The sequence below is a fragment of the Oryzias melastigma genome, linkage group LG7, assembly GCF_002922805.2.
Source record: "Oryzias melastigma strain HK-1 linkage group LG7, ASM292280v2, whole genome shotgun sequence".
Lineage (NCBI taxonomy): Eukaryota > Metazoa > Chordata > Actinopteri > Beloniformes > Adrianichthyidae > Oryzias > Oryzias melastigma.
Window position 1 is genome coordinate 2953013 of NC_050518.1, and position 16243 is coordinate 2969255.

The window sequence follows — 16243 nt, forward strand, 5'->3', positions numbered from 1 at the left end:
TTCAGCAGAGCTAACAAGCACCGCCGCCCAAAGTTTGCCAAGTGTTGTGAGCACCACCGTCCAGGGTCCAGGAGAGCTTCTAAGCGCAGCTGCCCAAAGTCTGCCAAGTGTTTTGGTGTGCCACCGCACAGGCTCCGGCAGAGCTATAGAGCCCCACCATCCAGAGCCCACCAGGTGTAGGGAGCGCCACCACCCAGGCTCTGGCAGAGCTAGCAAGCATTACCACAAAGGGTCCTGCGGAGCTAATGAGGTTTGCTGCCGAGAATCTGCCAGGTGTAGCGAGCGCTAACACCCATGGTCCGGCAGTACTAGCAAGGTTTGCTCCCCGAGCTACCGGGACCTGGGCAATGGAGTTTGTTATGCTGGCTTGCCAGTGGTTGGCTACCAGCAAAAATAGAGCAGCCTTAGAGCAATGAGTGAAGTACGCCGCACCAGAAAGACACTCTGAATCATCTGGTGAACCCAGACACGGAGACGTGTTTGCTGGCGCCGCTCTAGAGCTCTCCAAAACATATAAACCAAAGCTACTCGCTCAACATCATCCATGTTTTCCATGATGTGGCGACGAATGAAGTCCAGAAAAATGTTGGCGTTTGCTCTGCGGCAGGTGCGTCAAGGCGTTGAGATGCAAATTTGACGCGTGTCAAAAGAGCGAATCGCGTCCGGTGTGAGTGCAGCATAGGGCAGTTGTAGCTTCTTTATACCTTGGATGCAGACAGATTTGCTCGATTTTTTTTTTACAAACTTACATTACATTTTAAAGACAATCACAAAGTAAACCAGAGTAAACATAGATTTTGCATCTTATTAAAATGTTACGGTGCAGAAGAGAAAACTAATTGTCAAAATGTATCAATGTTTTGTCATTAAAAGTCGGATCCTTTGAGCCAAGAAAATCCCACCTCTTGGTCTTAAAACAGAAAAATCTGAAGAGCAATGAACTTGTGGAAAATCTCAATACTTAAAAACTGTTTGAAACATCTGAAAGAACTTGGACCCAAACGACCAAAACTTGTTATTTACCTTTATTGAAGAGGAAGAAGAAGTGCCTCGGAGTTAAAGACAGTGCCTTCAGGTTGTTTCACAAAGCAGTGACTTTACCTCTGGACTGTGGCAGAGGGAGTGCCACTGACAGGCAGGCAGGGGTGTGCTTGAGTGGTGCAGACCTTTGCTTTCACGCCTTGCTAGGCGGCAAAAGAGGATCTGTCACAAAAGACAGAACGCAAAAGTTAGAGGGAAAAGAAAAAGGACAAGAGATGAGAAAGCAGGAGGAGAAGGGCAGCCACAGAAAGAGCTGAAAGCTGCTTCTGTCTTGCGTCCCACCCCCAGAGTGTCTTCCCCTCCTCTCTGCTCGGACGGGAGGGAAAGAGAAAAAAAACAGAGGAGGAGTGCAAAAAGAGAAGGAGAGACAACGAGGGAGCTCAGCCGCTCGCGCTGAAGCCCAACACTGAGGAATTCCAGGATTTTTGGAGTTTGGAGCACACAAACAAAAACAAAATTACTGCTTTTCTTGTGGTGACACAAATTTCCACTCCATTTAAAAAAGGGACTATAGAAGGGAGTCAAAGAATCTAATAGAGAACAGCCTTTTGCAGTTCTTTCCTGTGGACTAACTGAGCATGACGGCACCTGCCAGGAGGGAAGAGAGCCAGAGGGGCTGAGGACTGCACCGGGACAGAGGAAGCTCCTCATGAAGGTGAGACGATCAAACCTAGTGTTCTCTTTATTTACTGTAAAATCTCATCACTAATATTTCAGTTTTAATTTGTGGTTTTGTTAGGTATGTGTTGAACTATAGAAAAAAATGTGCACATAGGTGATTTAATAATTTTATTTTAATATTACCCTTTATTAATGAGATTATGAAATAGTTTATTGGCAGTGTTGTTGGCCCCTGAAGTCACAGAGAATTTACATCACTCCTGCTGTTTGTGTTTGTTGTTTTCTGTCAGGACTCTTTGTGTTTGTCTTGAAATGGCTTGTTGTGCTCAAGAATCAGTGAGTGAAAAACTATAAAAAATGATGGATTTTTTATATATGCTAGATTTGAATGAGAGAATATTCTTATCATAACATTGACAAAAAAGTAAAGTAAGCTATCCCATTTGTCCCAGGTTATCATTTATATCATTTTTTTAATAAATATGTTCTATTGCAGTCCTAACTATTTGTAAAATTAAAAATATTTAATAAAACTATGTAAAAACTCAGCTGGCTGACGAGCAACAAAGCATATTTCAGTTTAACAGATTATAAATCAGGTTTCTCTCCTGTTTTGTTCAAACCTCACAAATAATTACAGAGGCTTACTGCTTGTCATTCTGCTTCGCTCTCATCCTCTTTTATCTTTCTGTCTATTCACATATCTCTGCAGAGCGTTGTGTGTGTTTGCTCTCTTTATGTACTTTTGCTCTTTGTCATCGGTCCTCACTCAGAGGATCTTCTGTTTTGAGTGGGTGTGCACGCGATGTCAGGCCGACAGGTGTGCGTTTGCTCTCTCATTTCATGGATCCAGTCCTGTAATCCATGGCCTCACTGGTCTTTACAGCTTCTCCACCCAAAATCCATCCTAACTTGGAGGGAACCCTTCCATTATTGTCCAGACATGAACCCTTTCTTAACCTTTTTATGACATTATTATCAATTTTAGCAATAAATGAGGCTTTATTGGGGTCGTTGTCTAAAGCATCTTCACATTTTTGATAGAGATTTTAGTTCATCATAGAAAAAAGTTTTCTTATTTTGCTTAAGATCAAAGAGGAGACTAAACTTAAGAGGATGCTGATCTACTTTCATGAAAACTGCTTTAATGGTCCAAAAACAAACTTTGTCTGAGCATTAACTTAATTCTCTAAAGCATGTGTCAAAGTCAAGGCCCGGGGGCCGGATCCGGCCCTCAGAGTAATTCTATCCAGCCCTCCAGATCATTTTATTTTATTGTTATTAATGGCACAATGTTATCTTGTGCTTATTTCTAACTAGTATAATTTTGACTAAATATATTTTTATGGAGAGTAAAACATTGAAAGCTATTTAAGGTTTAAGTTGATTTATTCTGGACTAATATTCCTGCTTGTTTTTATTCACAGAAATGCTAAAAAGTTACATTTTGAAAGTTTTAAAAAATAAGTTTTAGTGTGTTCAATAAATGTTTATCTTGTTTGGCCCGTTTTTAGATTTTTGATTGAGTTTGAAACTCCTGCACTAAAGGAAAGTTTGGTATTTGGTCAAGATGGTTTTGTTCCTTTTGCTAATATATATATGTTTTTTATGTAAAATAATATCTTAACACATAAAAACTCAGACCAATTTTTCTTTAAGAATAAAATTATGTGGAAAAAATTACAAACCACGTTGACCACAGAACACGTTTAAGATATTTTTCTGTAACACTGATGTCACTCTGGGTTCTCATGGGTTAAAAGGCCACAAAATCCACTATTTTGGAAACATTATTTCTGTAAAACACTCTTATAGCTAATAATTACTTAAAATTCCAAATGCAAAATTCCCTTTAGCTCCACCCAACATCCCACCCAATGAAAAGGGCTACAGAGTATCAAGCCAACATGTGTTTTATTTTCTTCTGAATAGGAAGTAATTGATGCATTTTGAACTGAACCTCAAAGAGATTGGGGTTGGAATTAGCTCATTATGTCTCAGCACCTCTGAAAGTTAGAAATGTATCCTGCAGGTTTTAAACAAGTCAACATTGTTGCAAAAGCTGTTTATTTTTTTTTTTTAACTTTTGCTTTTTACCGCCTTCATTTGGCCTCGTTTTTGTTTGATGTTGATGCTCAGATTGTGTTGCATAGTTAACCCATCGGTGACGCTGAAGCACAAAATCTTTAACAAACTGTAACTTTTCAACCGTTAACACGATCAATGTCATTCCAGTAGATTATGAACAATTAAAAAAAAATTAAAGTAAATCAAAGAACATAAACACTGGAGGTCTGGTGTTACAGTGTTAAATCTCTCCTTTTTTTCATCAGATTTATACATTTGTGGGGTTTTATTTGAAAAAGATGCTTCATCGTGGCAGCACTTCTAAACTATACTATCTTTTCTTGTTAAATTAAACACAAAAGTGACTGTAAATCAAAAAAGAAAGATTTGATAAATAGATATTTCCAATTAAAAAAGCGATAAACAAGTCTCACAACGTCATGTTGTACATATCTATTTCCTGTAAACCTCAATGTTATGTGTCCAACAAAAGCCAGAGCGAAAAACAATATTTTATTGGTGTTTTTTTCCCTTTATCTGCTTTACTTCACCTTATCTTTTATTGTTTTTCGGTGTTGTCTGCAAGTGTAATCTCTTCATCTCGGTATTTATTACTCCTCATTGCTCATCTCTTCTTCCGGGTTTCATATCCCGGGAAGATCATTTGTTTGAAGCCTGGTTGTACCTGACAGAACACACACACAAGCGTTGCTTTGACCACATGGATGCAGAACAGCAAAGTGGACATTCATTTACGTCAGCTGCTCCTGTGGGTTCAAGGTTGGTCTGCTGATTCAAGAAACAACCATCAAGGTAACTTTACGGGTAAAATGTCTGTGGGCTGATCCACCGTCACACCTTAAAACCCATTAACCCCTTACTCAACTCTTTCACAGTGGAAAAACACATTGACCTTTTCCTTAACCCCTTGTCTAGATGACAAAATGTCCACAGGTCAGCAGAAAGTGGGTAACTCTTAAATGCAGCAGAATCCAGGAGGCGGTTTTCAGCATGGAGGGGAGGGTTTATGACGGCCGTTCTCTGGCAGTTTTGGTGAATCGGTCTGACTTGGTTGGCAGTTTTTCCCAAGAGCGGGCTGAAATGTCAGTTTTCTTTTGTTTAAAATATTTAATGAGTGTCTCTGCTCTCTTGAAATATTGACTTTTTCCCCTATAGCCAGAGGGGACAGATGGGAGAGGAGGTTGTTATATCATTCAAATAAAAAGCAAAAGGATGTTAGCATCAAACTTTCATCAGCTTCTTTTTATTATTAATTTTTTTTCTTCAATTCTGCTGATCGAGTTGAAAAGTATGGAGTCTAATAAAACATAAAATGTCTGTTTAAGTGTAAGGCAGTGAGGAAGGAAATACGTCAATATATTTTATGCATGCTAATTAGTAAGTTACTCAGGTGGATTTAATTCTACCTTTTTTTATTTATCATTTTTAAAGTCACATTAATTTTGTTTTAGTTCACCAACAAGATTGTATTTTCAACCTCATACGGTTGAATTGCTTTATTGTTTGAATGTTTCAGATCATTTCTGAATGGTTAACAGAAATAAAACAAGTTGTTGCAGTTTATTCTGATTTTAATTTGAAATCTTTCTCGTCCATCAGACTGTCTCAAAAAGTAGATAAAAGCGTAAATAAAAGCATGACTGATGTGTTAGGTTAATGTCCTGCAACAGGACACATTAGAGTGGGTTTAAATAGGTGTGGAATGCCTCAAACGTTCACACCTTTGTTTGCTTCGGTCTGTGTTCACACTCACATCCTCAGAAGAGTAAACATGATGCCTGAAATGTGGGGAAGATTCTAAAAGTGAACTATCACCAAGAGGGGAAATAGACTCAAAACGCCAGCTCAATTTTTTTTTTTTTACAGAAAAGACGTTCATATTTTTCCCTTTCTTTTTCTAATATCTGTTTTTTTTTTCTTTTTTTTTTTTCTAAAGTACCAATTTACAACCACATTTGTCTCAAAATTAGTTGGAAATAAATGCAGGGAGGCAGATTGAGATGGTTTGGATGTGTTTCTGAGGAGGGAGAGTAATTATGTTTGTAAAAAGGAAGCTGAGGTTGGAGCTAACAGGAAGAGGTTCAGAGGATGTAGTGAAGGAGGACATGATGGCGGTTGGTGTGAACGAGGAGAAGGTCAGATGGCGACCACTAAAGGGAGAAGACAAAGACGCTTTCTCAAAGTGCTTCACATGAAGACAGACGTGAGCTTTAGGGTTCATTATGGTTAGTATAAACTCAAAAACTATGTACAGTTTTCAGTTTCGTTTCTCTGTTTCTCTCACAATCGCTGAACTGCATCAGTGTTCACTTGCAAGCAGGGTCCCTTGTGTTGAGAACGAACAGTTTCTTTTTTGGTCCACAGCCCATTTCAGATGGTCTTTAAGTTGTTTGTTTCAGTCTTAGGCAGGGGTCTGCAATCTTTCACATTTACAGAGCCATTCATTTCATTTTTATACTGACCAAAATCCCAGTATAGGAGCCACAAAGTCTCACTTCACCCTGTAGAAAAAATAAATCACTGATTGTATTAATTGTCACAATTATGCGAAATATATATATATATATTTTTCAAACTAATAACATGTATTCATTTAAAAAATAGAAAATAATACATAACTCTTGACAAAGATTCACATGACTTCCTTTCAAAATAAAAGACACTCTGTGTCACATAAAATCATGTCAAAGAGGCAAATATAGCAGTAGGTACTGCGATGTTTTGGGGGATTTATGAATAAAAAAAACTAAACACGGTTTGCTTCAATGGAGGATTGGTGGATCTCAGCCAAAAATCTGTAAATCAAATCAGAGGTAATTAAGTGAACCTTATTTATTTTTGGACCTTATGACACGTTTAAAATTGCTGTATTTTATTTAAATCTGTGGCAGTTAAAATTATCACTGATAGTTTGATTGGATGGCAAAGCATCTTTTTTTTCATCATTCAAGACATTTTTCACACATATATTCAAATTATCTGTTTTATGGAGGGAAATCTATAATAAAAACAGCACAAAAATGCCATTTTAAAATGAAAGAACAATAAAAAATCAACAGTTCTCTTTGTTCTGAGCATATTTATTGGTATGTTAAGTATAATAAGAGTATGTATTCTAAGAGGGACAAAACTTTGAGTCTGAAATATTGTTGGTCTTCTGGTAGACTATAGTGTTTCATAGCGCTAAAGTAGATGAGCTGCTTCAGATTGAATGATCAGTGCCCCCAGCTGCCAGGATTATTTCCCTGCTGGAGTGTTCACTGCAGCTTATTTAATGTCTGTGTTATGAGCAAACCATCCCAGAGGTCTGTTTCTGTTAGTGATACCGGAGTATCCCACTCTCCTGACTTTTGCTTTTTTAAGTTACACACCATATGTTTAAAGCTTAAAACAGCCGTCAGGTTTGCAGTCAATTTGAGCTCAATCAAAAAACAAATGAACATTAAGAATAGAAAGGAACTAAGCAGATGGTCTGAATGTTTACTTACATTTGTGAAGTCACTATAAATGAACAAAGACACTTAGCAGAACCTTCCAACTGTTTTGGGATTGCCTGTGTCCTATACCCCCATCGCTAGAAAGAATTTATTAAGAAAAAATGTTTCATTTCTGCATTGTGCGCTCTTACACAGTCAAAGTGTGGCTCAAAGGTTTATGGTTCATGTTCACATTTATTTAGTTTTGGATTTGTAATTCAGCTCACAGATGGGTGGAGTCAGGTGGTCACTGAACCTCATATAACTAGTTGCTATGAAATAAATGGTGAATTTATGAGTGTAAACATAGAAAACATAAAGAGATTTGACCACAATAATGTGGATTATTGTATTTTTATGACATAGTCTCTGTAGTTAGCCCACACATTTATAATTGTATTGGAAGTAAATATTCTAAAAGGCTTAAAACAGATTTTCTTTATTGTTCATGGAAGTTAGTTTATTTTGTTAAGATCTTATGTACTTTTTAAAAACTGATTGTGGCCAATAAACAGCTTTAAAACGTTTTATCTGTTTTTTTTTTTATATAGTTTTTCCCAATTTCTACAGTGGAGCTTTGCTTGCAGCAGAAGTTGTTTGTGATCTAAGTGAGGTTTAAAAATTTGATTTCATAATTGTATATATTACAAAGGGATGGCGCTAGGGTGGGAGCATAGCTACCTCCCAGCAAAAAAACAGTGCTCCCCCTACATTGGAACCACTATTAACAAAGATGGGGGATTCTTAAGCTTCTTTAATCATTAGTTCCTCAGCAAAAAGAACTGATGTTTTAATATTAACAAAAGTATTAATAAAACAGTTTGAAATACCGGTACATATTTTTAATCCTTTTAATAGCCTTCCACTCTGCTATTCTCATTTGACTCCCCACTATGAAATGTTCTAACTGTTTGGCAACATAAATTGGGCATAATTATTTCATAAAGACTGAGGTCATCTTTAGTTTGATGATAACGATGTGAGTCAAATGTTTTGTTTGTTTTCAAACTAACTCAATATGTGAACATCATAAACTTAGTTTACACAAAGATAACGGTTTCTCTAATTTCTCATCAATGCAGCCACAAAGAGTTGTCTTTTCTATTTCTGACCCACAAACAATTCTATAACATACAATTTAAACGATCTGCACTAAAAAGAAGAACATTAGCTTGTCTTATACTTGGCTTTAAAATCCCACTCCAGCTTTATTTATTTCCTATTACAAAATCATTCCTAGTGGTCTTTTTAAATTATGATTATGAGATTTTTAAGCAAAATCAAAAAGTCTGTGCCGTGTTTTAAGACATATTTTCTGAGGACTGATTAAAATTTGCCTTGTTAGTTGTGGGCGGGAAGTTAGATCTGGTATTTTCCCATCAGCCCTTTGTTTACTCTCTTCTCCTTGTAGTGGAGAAAGGGGACTTTTGCTGTGTCCCAAACTCAAGATTTTTCAAGCCGTGGGTTTTCATCTACTCCTAATCCGTCATGATTTGAGTAAGAAATACAAAGAAGTTTTAATCTTATTCATATTTTATGTCCATTATGAGAAAAATGCTACAAGAAGATGTTTAAAACACACACAAAAAATATATTTTTATTTTAGTGGGTCTTTAATAATTGGTTTATAGTATAAAATTATCTGTTGGTATGTTGACTATAATGATACATTTGAGCGTCTCACTTCTTTGAATGACTCAAACTTAGTCTTTCTCTTCATCTTTGTGCATTTTGTTGGACTCCCCCCCTACCCTCCCACTTATCCTCACTGTCTCCCCTTATTTCCTCTTTGGTTGACAGGCTCTCCCTCCCCAGACTGATCTGTAATTCCTGTCTGAAATTGTGTCCACACTCACATGCCTGTGTGTTTGGACTCCAGCTCTGTCCTGTCCCATCACTTTGAGCAGTCATGCAGTGTTGGGGGGGAGGCGAGGTGGAATTAGCAGACATTACAGAGGAAGATGGGAAAATAACTGGATTCCCACCCTCTCTGTCACACATGCGTTCACTGCAGTTTCAGGACCCTTCACTGCCTCTGCATGCACACCGAGCGTCCCAGGGTAGTGCTGGAGGGGCTTATGCGGAGGATTTTGCTGTTCTGCAGTGTGCCTGTCAGATAAGGAAGGAGACACAGGTTTGCCTGGTGGCACGCCACCGAGCATGTGGAGTGCAGCCTCTTCTACGTCTTCACTCTTTACCCCGTCAGTCAAGAGCCTTTCACCCTCTGCTGCCACCCGTGATTATAACCACCGTCTGGCATCTCATTTGGTTAAGCTATGAACACACGTGCACACATAAGAAATTCTAGTAAAACAGACATTTCTTCACCAAAATCACTCACACCTCTGATCTCCTCCAGTTTGGATTTGGTTGTTTAAGTGAGAAGTTCACTGGACAGTGTCCACAGACTTTTTTTAATTCCTGCAGGTAGTTTGTAAAAATGGTTTGCGGTAAAACAAAATCACATGACGGCTTTTGTTTTTCTTGCTTTGCTTTTTTTTCCTCAAATCTATTTGGTCATCCTTGTTTTTGTTTGTCTGCATTTTTGACTTCTTTTCCTCATCGGCCACATGTTTTACATTTCTATTTCTGCTCAAACGGGCCTTTATTCTCCTCATTTGATGCCCTGTATATATTTTCTCTCCATAGTATTTACATTCCAGACTTACCATTGACTGTATATGAGAACTAGACTGAATGACCCCTCCCAATGTGTTCCTATAAGGAAGTGTCTGCTGGTCCAAAAAAGCTAAAATCCCACAGATTTCTACTGAAAATAAACAGCTAAATTACTCAGTCTTTATATTTATCAAAAATAATTATTGATACATACTTTTAGCGTATTCTTGCTAATCCTACTTTTTTCATGATATTTTTACTGTTTCACAAATTATTTAAATTTTAAACTGACCAATCAGAATAAAAGTGGGTGGCCTGGCGTTTAAAATTTGAAGTGTGACAGATTCTCCTGAGCTAGCTTTCAGTGGAAGGGGCGTGGCCTTCTCACATATTCATTACTGATTGGAGAGAGTGGTTGCCATAGAAAAGTAGACTAAGACCAACATGGACCAATCACTCAGGATGCCAGGTTCCAACATAGCGCAGAAAAAGAGTGATAGAATAGATTTAGTTTGTTTGGAACCCAAATCAAGTCATTTCTGAAGGTGACATATCACTTACTTGGTCCAGTTCTCTGTATACAGTCCACGGGGCCTATGGTGTTCCCACTGGAATGTCGCTACCTGATGCTAGCATGTGTACCTACACTTGAAAGAGGCTTGGTGCCAAATGTTGAAATGGCAAATCTCATGAATCTTGCTCCATAATTTTTCTTTCACAGTTCTTTTCTGATAAATGAACGATTTGGGCTGAATCCGAATTCTTTTCCCTGCTCCTCCAATTGTAAGGGCATTTGGAGGGGTAGGGTTGTCCAAAATAGATTTTTTTAGAAGGTAACACTCGTGGCAGAAGGATGCAAAACCCTCTTCCATGAGGGTGTTCCACGTCGTGCTGTGGCGCGAAGAAGCACATTTCTTCACATGGGTGTGCTTTAAAGGACGGAAAATTACGTTTAAATACAAGCAATGACTTTTTGTTTTAACACAACTTTTTAAAGTTATAAAACTGATGTTATTGTGTATTTTCCAAGGGCTGGAAGCTACTATAATTCATGGGAGAAGCTGTAGGGGAAGAATTCAGATTCTACCATGAATCTAAAACACAATTATTAATTTCTCCTCCATGATCAATTTTGTAATAGTTGGCACCTCCGTGATTTAAAAAGGACACTATCCATACGTCACTACCAAATCTGCACATAAATATGCACATATCACTCTTGACTGGACTGTACATGATTTATGTTTTAAGTTTTGTTGTACTGTTCATTTTAATAGTTTTTTGTTTCTACTGTATTCTTTTAACTGTATTTATTTTCTTGGGATGATACTTTTTTGGACAGGTCTCCCTTGAAAACAAGATCTAATCTCAATGACATGTCCTAATAAAGTAAACATAAAATAAAAATAAAATAAAAATTGGACAAAATTCAACGGATTTAACTTTAAACACACATTCAATGGCCGTATGTTTTGTACATAGAGCCCAAAAACTGACTTTAAAATGTACGTAGTGAGGGACGAACATGATAGTTTTAAATGTGGAAACCCAAAACGCTCATTTATGTGCATTTACATGGACTTTTGATTGTAAATGGCTGCATGAACGTGCATTGTAGAGGCCGGTGGGAAAATAGCATAACAATTCCTGTTTGGTGCTTTTCAGTGTAATCTCTAATTGAAAATAGGACATTTAATTCAAAGGCAGAAGGAACCAAAAATATTTTTGTTTCATTTATGCACTTTGCACTTCAATGCTACTGATGCAGGGAACTTGGAGCAAAATTCCAGGCTCATATCCTCCAGCTGGTCCTAAATCCATCCATCCTGAGGCAAAGACTTTAAACCCTCAACTTCTTGTCTTCATATTATCCTCCATCCTCTGCTCAGTCATTGACACATCCATAGTTCTTTTAGGCTACAACACCCAAACAAGGTCACAGTGTCTATTTACATGATAATTTGACCGTCACGATTAATTTGGGGAGGGTCACTGTCTTTTCATTACTGGACACGGGGATGGGAGACACCCCAGATTGATGAGGCTGGAATGAGAGAGCAACCTGCTCCAGCTGCAGACCCACGTATCTTTTGATATCAAACCATTTCACCTTTCCGTATTGCTGTTGGCCTCCGCCTGTCCCCACACCCACCACCACCCTCTTTATCAGCACCATCCCCCAGCTTCTTGGCAGCTTCTCCAGGCTGGCTAATTGACTCCGTCCCTAGAGGGAGGGGATCATACCACAATTCTAATTTGGCTTCTCCTCTTCCAGATAAAAGCTACATCCCCACATATGCAAACTGCTCTTTCTTGACATTTTCAACCAGTTTGTACTTTAGTTCTTGTTTTATTTTACTATCAGCACTAAGTATATATGAAATGTTCATTTCTGATTATCTGTTTCTAGACGCTTTGCTTTTATTTTGACTTTTCTGATTTGCTTTTTTTGAGCTGTCTACTTGACAGCACAAAGGCTCAGCACCCCGCCTCTGCTCACCATGGGGTTCACCTTCTGAGAGTCTGCATCTCCACACCTGGGGATTACTCTGGGTGTGTCTGTGTGTGAAGGGGTGCACGCACAAGAACAACCTTCCCTGTTTCTAATAATTACACATCTTTGAAAAACAAAGACAATAACAAAAAAGTAATTCGAATTTCTCAGTTTAACAAACCTTCATGAATGGCTTGATGCTATCTAATGTTTATATAGCTGGTCTGTCTTTAGTAGGACTTTGCAACCCAATTGCAAATCTCGTTAAGGCTAATTGGCCTTGTGAGGAACAAGAAAAAAGAAAAAGCATGATTTTAAGCTCTTGTTTGTGTTAATTCCAGTCACCACATTGTTTCACTCTTTCTTTTGTATAAGCAACTTTATACTTTAATGTCTCAGCTGAACACCTGATTACTCACTGAAATCTTCAGGTAAAGAAAAGTCTCAACCCTTAAATAACTTCCTGGCAAATGTATAAATCGTCCTCACCTTCACAGGGGTCCTCATAAAATGTTCTGTCAAATTTGAGTTCCCATAACAACAGCAAAACAAACACATCTGCTGTGCACACACAAACACAGTGAAAAAGTATTTGTAAGAAGCATATTTTGGTATCCAAATGACATTCTCAGATGGTCACAGGTATTTCTGCCTCAGGATCTGTGTCAACTGGTCTTGTGGAAAATAGATTTAGGTGTAGAGTGGAAAGAATTCTCCACAGCATCTCTTTAAATGAATTTAGAAGGCTTTCTAAACCTGAACAAGAAGGAAATTACATGTTACGCACTTTGATTAGCTGGAAATCTACTTAACAAAGAGATACATTTTGAAGATTTGCCTTTAGGTGGAGCAGAGAACTTGTCTTTTCTAAGTGGTTAAAGCAACATTTGGAAATATTTTCCTCAAAAAACAAATCCTTGATCATGAGGACAGAGATGAGACTTTTATCCTTTTGGGCAGATTTTTTTACATTAGAAGATTGACCTTAACCTCTAAAGCACACAGATCATTAAAGGCTAAATGTTGATTAGAGAGCGATTTCCAGGTGAACAATGTTCTTCTTTTGTTATATTTCTCATATATAGTGAGTCAGTTCAGGTACTCAAAACATTTAAGGTAGTTTTTGGTAATATTGACAATTAAAATGTAGCATTTCTTCATGCTTAAGAAATTGAATTGGTTTTGATCTTAATAGGATTAAATCTATTTTTATTACAGATTTATTTATTTTTTATTTTTTTTTGGCTAGATATCTCAAATCCCACTACCAGTTTGGAGATAGTCCCTGCTGCAGCACCATTACATCTTTATCATGAAGTGACACTTATTCAAAGGATGTACTTGACCCAGCAAAAATACTAAATCAAAATCCCTGTATTTATTGTATTGGCTTAAACAAACAGAGAAATGTTGCACTGAACAACCTATGAAATAAAAATTGGAATATTCAGCTGTCTGTCGTCACAGCTTCACAGATAGGAGAGATGTTTGATAACTCAGTGTTAGATAACATGTCGATGTGCTGCTCATAATAACACTCATCTGTGTGTGTGTTTCTTTTAATGAACATCTGAAACGTTAATTATTCAAGACCCCCTTCAATGAAATTGTTGTGTTCTTGTGGCATTTTCCTTATCAATAAGGAAATATATAAAGAAATTTAAGCTTAAAATTGCATCTCTGGATATTTGTTTAGTCAAATCATTGTAAATCAGGATCATTTGAAAAAATACATTTTGAAAAAAAGGTAAAAAATATGCCAGACCAAAAACTCCCTGCTCTGCTCCATTCTGATACATCCACTTGCAGACAAATAGATCCGTGTACGTCTTTGTTTACCTCGTCTGAGCTGGAATCTGGATATAAACCGCTGGATGGCTCCAACATTGCTCAACATTGTTGTTACAGCGTTAAGGTTAGGTTGGGGGTGTGGGGGGCTATGAGCTTACAGGAGAACATGTGAACAGGTATTTCAATCATGCTTTGTGCCAATTGTCCAGATATTTAGAGTACTGCAGAAATGGACTGATCAGATGGAGAAGAGGAAGACGCGGCTGTAATCTGGAACCTGAAAGACAGAGGTGATCCATGAGTGTGAAACTTGCAGGGGCACGTTGCTCTTGGTCAAGCATTTTTTAGCTTGTTACCGCAGAGATGGTGATGGACAGCAGAGCAGCCTTGTTTGGAATGAGACCTGTTCAAGCGTGACTTTCTTTACATCGTACGTCTTCCAACAACTTGTGTATCATCACTTTTTTCATTTTACATCTTCTTGACTTGCTCTAGCAGCTTTTATCTTTCTGCTCACAGTGTCTTTACTGACCTTTTGAACTTTAAGTCCTGTTGTCTCGGGAGAATTTATGGTGGCCCTGAGGAGCAAAACCCAAGAACACAAAAGAAGAAAAAAAACAAAAAAAAGTCAGTTAATTTTAAGCTTAATTCCACTCAAATAGACAACAGTAATAAAAAGAAAACAGTAAGCTGAAAAAAATTTAGGATTGTTATAATAAGGGTCTTTCATATTTTTTAACTTTTCAGGCTCTTTTTCTGTCTGTTCAGTTTTCTGTTAAAGAAAAATCTGATACAGCTGAAATGAAAGAAAAATTCTAACTTTTCGATGACTAATGGCTTTGAATGAGTGTAAAGTATGACTGTGGGGTGTTCAGTTGTTTTTGGGTCTTGCTTGGCCCTATCTACTTTTTTAAAATAACAAATGACCAGCTTTCTGTGAAAATTGCAGTCTGTGGGCTGAAAATATGAGTGGAGCACCGGGAGGCTGGTTGTGACATGCTGAACAGCAGCTGGTTTCACTTACATACCTGGACACACCTTTACTATACAGTAATTACATCAATTTAGAAGGTACAAAAAACATATTAGGCTCTAAATCTTGAGCAGATTCATATCTGGTCATTTGTTATGGCAGGAATTATTTTTGACATGCTCTGACGTCTAAAGCTGCATTGACACTGAGTGCTATTTGCGGGGCTGTTTCAATGTTAAATTAAAGTAGTTGTTTTTACATTATTCTTAGGGTCACAGAGAGACAGAAGTATCGCTGAAAGTGCCGTCATTCAGACTCAGCTCCTGCAGTAGATGGTGAAGCTCACCGTACTGGGACAATCTCTGAAAGATCTCATGAACCCAGACATGGAAACATGAGCTTTTGTAGAGCTCTCCAAAATAAGTAAACCTGATCTCTAAGATTATCCATGTCTTCCATTCATTGCATATGAGATACAGTGGGGCAAAAACGTATTTGGTCAGCCAAGTTGTGCAAGTTATCCCACTTACAAAGATGAGAGAGGCCTGTAGTTTTCATCATAGGTATACCTCAACAATGAGAGACAACAAGAAAAAAAAAATCCAGAAAAATCACGTTGTCTGATTTTTTTAAGAATTTATTTGGAAATTATGGTAGAAAATAAGTATTTGGTTAATAACAAAAGTTTAACTCGACACTTTGTTATATACCTTTTGTTGGCAATGACAGCAGTCAAACGTTTGCTGTGAGTCTTCTCAAGGTTTTCACAAACTGCTGCTGGTATTTTGGTCCATTCCTCCATGCAGATCTCCTCTAGAGCAGTGATGTTTTAGGGCTTTCGCTGGACAACACAGACTTCCAAGTCCCTTCAAAGATTTTCTGTGGTGATCTGGAGACTACCCAGACCACTCTAGGACCTTGAAATTCTTCTTACGAAGCCACTCCTTCGTGACCCGGGCAGCGTGTTTGGGATGGTTGTCATGCTGAAAGACCCAGTCACGTTTCATCTTTAGTGCCCTTCAATGATGGAAGGAGGTTTTCACTCAAAAACTGACATTACACTCACTCTTTCCTTTACATGGATTAGTCATCCTGGTCCCTTTGCTGAAAAACAGCTCCAAAGTGTGACACTTTTTTGCC

General features: G+C 37.8%; 1 protein-coding gene across 2 annotated transcripts in view; it reads left to right on the forward strand.

Annotated features, from left to right (window-relative positions):
- Positions 1-1134: 1134 nt before the first annotated feature.
- The window catches only part of sema3b (sema domain, immunoglobulin domain (Ig), short basic domain, secreted, (semaphorin) 3B), an 80925-nt gene continuing 65816 nt past the window's right edge, over positions 1135-16243 (forward strand). The window contains exon 1 of one of the 2 annotated variants that reach the window (XM_024292407.2): positions 1135-1696. The gene's annotated coding sequence lies outside the window, so the exon portion shown is untranslated. The remainder of the gene's footprint in view (positions 1697-16243) is intronic. The other variant, XM_024292402.2, reaches the window with a different exon arrangement.